The sequence below is a fragment of the Penaeus japonicus genome, unplaced genomic scaffold (assembly GCF_977035675.1).
Source record: "Penaeus japonicus unplaced genomic scaffold, GWHDUDI00000001_assembly GWHDUDI00000026, whole genome shotgun sequence".
Taxonomy (NCBI): Eukaryota; Metazoa; Arthropoda; class Malacostraca; order Decapoda; family Penaeidae; genus Penaeus; species Penaeus japonicus.
Genome location: NW_028234428.1, coordinates 22,735,266 through 22,739,425, shown reverse-complemented (window position 1 = coordinate 22,739,425; position 4,160 = coordinate 22,735,266). Strand labels below are relative to the sequence as shown.

General features: G+C 37.3%; 1 pseudogene; it reads right to left on the bottom strand.

Annotated features, from left to right (window-relative positions):
• Positions 1-561: 561 nt before the first annotated feature.
• LOC147468824 (uncharacterized) lies at positions 562-3,050 on the bottom strand (annotated as a pseudogene).
• Positions 3,051-4,160: the final 1,110 nt, after the last annotated feature.

The window sequence follows — 4,160 nt, the reverse complement described above, 5'->3', positions numbered from 1 at the left end:
ACGAATCCTCCCCGTTACATTTCGGCTTAACCAAACGGTTAAAAATCGGGGGTGGTGGGTCGTGCGGGGTATCGAAGTGATGTAACCCGTTTTAATACTTGAGAAAAAGTGCATCATAGGAGTAAGATGAAATGTGAAACGTATATGGGAGACCCATCGAGACCGTAGAACTGTCGTAATTTTCGTAAAGGTGATGTGCCTGTATTTCATTGTATACGTTCACGCTGAGACCTACATCCAATGTTACAGTAAAGCAACAGATAATCCCACCCAAAAACGATTGACAATTTTTATTTCCCACACCCAGTTTGAGCGTGTTGTATAATCACTCCTCCGATTATATCGCTCTGCTTCAGAGTAATTTCGGACGCCGAGCGAAGCGATTGGGACAGACACGTCTCTTGCGAGTCGACCTGATGAACGTATTTATGTAATCTGTGAACAGAAAGATCTGCTTCTGGACGACAAACGAAGTCTCTCGCATTTTTTATTAGGCATAAATAAAAAATTCTCCACCATGGCGTGCCGTGAGCGTAAGTAAACACGTATTGTATTGAGAGGCTATGTGACTCTCAAACGAGACTGGCCAAGGAGAGTTCATTATAGCGAGGGGAATCTCGAAATATGATATTCCAATTAGAACTTTAAAAAAAGTTGGATTTGTGTCGATTTGCCTAATATGTCGATGGTTTTGATTGTAATTACCTCGTTTTGGTGGTTCTAAAAAAAATAAGCCAACAATCAAATGACATGTTGTGGTTGGAGCGAGGAGCGATGAGGTGTTTCCTTGCATTGATACAGCTGAAAAATTTGCAGGCGGGGGGCAGTAGGCACCAATGTAAAAATTATTGTGAGAGCGCGAGTGGTCGTGATGTTCTTCCTTGTGGACGCTTTGTATTACTGATATTGTTCGTGACTACATAACTGAACAATGAGTCTGTCTTAAAAAACTCCTGTTCCATTTTCTTAAAACGTCATAATTAATTGAGTAAGAAGGGATTGGTATTAAAGTCTTTATTTCGAGCCAGTTCACGCTGTAAACGACCTTACGAAATGATGGACTGAGTCGAGACCGAGGTGACCTTCGTTTTTTTTCACGACTCGTGCCCATCTTACTAATGATAAGATAAGAGTAAAAGCGAGAGGGGAAAACAGAAATGACGAGCAATTGTCATGGGTGTTATAAGGTAAATTCCTCCTCCTCCTCCTCTTCCTCCTCTTCTCCTCTCGGTCTAATACCCGTCTCAAAATCGAAGAAAGGAAGAAAATGGAAAAAGAAAAGCGAGATGAGAGGGAGGATATGGTGATTGGTGGAAGTATAACCGTAATTTTGAATTTGAGAACCTCACCTTGAGTTGGGAATTTTAATGTCTGAGTTTGTTCACAATCACAAATGTGTGATTTTCTTTGATTTAGAATTTATAGACTCTGACATTATAGAGAAGCAAATATAGCATAGATAATGTCCTGTGGTATAGGTTTTCTTCGAGTGAGGTTTACAATACAAAGTAAGTCTCGAAATCTTTAATGAGAGCTATGTGTTCACCCCGAGAAAGAAGAAGATGAATAATTTCATGATAACGAGTCGTCCCTTTCTAGCAAGGGAGAGTAGATATCTCCCTTTCCCACCCTTAACTGAGTCCTCTTGTTGTAGGGTATAGATTATATAACGATACCTTGTTAAGCCTTTCGAGTTTCCCCAATCCTCCCACTTTATTGGTAGAGAAACACCAATAAAGTCTAGTGTCTATGACATATTTTATTGACTCGACCGACTTAAGAATTTTACTCCAGGATGTTTTTTTCCTTTACTTTATGTATTCTATAACCCGCAATGCATTGAATGACGCAGGACATATTTAATTGTGGGGGTCTTTTGGGGTTAAATATACTTTCACTGCCACGGACACCCGCTGGGTTATGGTACAAACGACCCTAACCTTTGCTGAAGAATGTGATGAGCTACATTAATATGTAAACCCCTAACCTTATGAATAATGAAAAAATAAACCCGGACCCTTCGAGTTCATTTGTCATGGTCTCGAGTCTACGATGGAGATGCTCAATCCATCTCTCAAGCAAATTGAAAAATTTCATCAACGGTTGATGACTTGTGCCCTGAATCCTACCCAGAAATCCTGGTAAGTACGTGCCACTGTCTTCACCTAGTGTTGAAGATTTCACTAAAGTAATTTGCTTTGACCAAAGACTTTCATGGAGGTTAACTGACGTCTTGGATTGATGAATGCTTTATAAAGTTCTTGGATAAAAAAGTGTTTATATTTTCTTAGAATTTTATAATCTAGTGGATCTCTAGTAACACTAGGCGGGAGGACGTTTTCGTTATATACATATTTGTTGTAATACCCTCTAAAGCAGATTTTTGACTCACCAGGTTTGGGTTTATGACATTGTCGTCATCATCATTTTTTCTATTTTCTTCACGATTATCTTCTGTTATTTGTTGTTGTTGTTGATAGCCGCTTGGTCTGGTTGTGTGACAGTGATCGTCGTTGATTTGATGGTTGAGCTGATGTCTTACCCTCGTATATCCATTTCTTTCCTCTGCTGAGAGAGAGAGAGATATCGAATCAGAATTAGTTAATTTTTTAGTATTAAAATACAATTATTACTGATAACCTCGATATTAATAAAAATAACAATATGATGAAGTGTGAAAGGTAATAATATTAGTAAATATTATTGTTACTCACGTTGATATAGTTGTTGTTGATGTTGTTGTTGTTGTTGTTGTTGTTGTTGTTGACGTGGGTGATAACCACTTGGTCCAGCTTGTGGGTGAAGGTGATTGTTGTCTTTCATTTACAGTATCATCTGTTTCACCTGTGAGTAATATTGTAAGAGAATCTCATGTAATTAGAGAAGGGAGAAGATACTAATGTTACTACTAATTATTATTAATATAATACCAACATTACTCTTCTTTATTATTACTACTATATATTAAGATACTTATACGAAGAATGACATTAATTACAACACTTACAATTTCCGATGTTTTTGTCTTCATTATTGTGAGGGGAGGTCATTTTGACAACTCACACGAACACAATTTAAGTAAGTTCTGAACTCCTCGTTTCCTTCTTCGAATGGTTCCAGAAACTCTCTTCGATGCTGTTTTTATAGTACTGTAATGATCATTATTATCATTCGTCGCCATATATGGGAATGTTGCTGATGTCCTTTAGATCGAAACTCCCATAGGTTACTACAGTAATGTGTTCACTTTGTGTTGTATATTCTTTCACTCTTAATCCAAGACGCTACATTTACTTCTGTTTAAAATGAACTGTAGATTGCTACGTTCCATGACATGATTAACTCCTCCCCCGCGTCCTCGTTTTTTTTTTTTGTTTGGTTTTTTTTTTTTTTTTTTTTTTTTCCCTTTTACTCTCAATGTCAGTCGACTCTGACCGTGCGCGCACTATAGGTATGTTGTGAGTGTTGTGCGTACGTAACGTGTAGCAATCCTTTATCGATCGGAATGATTCTGCAGAAACATGTTTAACAGACGTAGCAATCGATTGATTGCGACATACTGTACGAACATGTTACCCATGAGAAAACATACTGTGTCCATTTGATACACATGAGTCATTATATCCTCTCTCTCTCTTTCTCCTTCCTTTATTCATTCATTTTTTCATACCATTTAACGTACCTATAATACCTTTAATTATAATGATACTATTTGATAATGTACACCTTCATTTATTCAAGTTTAATTACTATTTCAGTTACGATTTTAAATTATCCTTACCTTTCGACACTTTAAGACATTATAGAAATACTTTATACCCATGTACGTATATACCCCAACCCAGAGCCTTGATACCCCCACGAATATACCCAAAGATTAAAATTAGAGGGAAAAAAAATATTACATACCCCTACCCCTTAAAAGAAAAGAAAATAAAAGAAAATGACATACCCCTACCCAATACCCAAGGAGAAATCAATAATAAACATACCACAACCCTGTTACCCCCCCCCCCCCCCCGGAAAAAAAATCAATAATATTATAAAAAATCAAAAAAAATAAAAAAAAAATCAAATACCCCCCCCCCCCCCCCCCCCCCCGAAATAAAATTCAATAAAAAAATCAATAATATTACATAACCCACCCCCCCCCAAAAAAA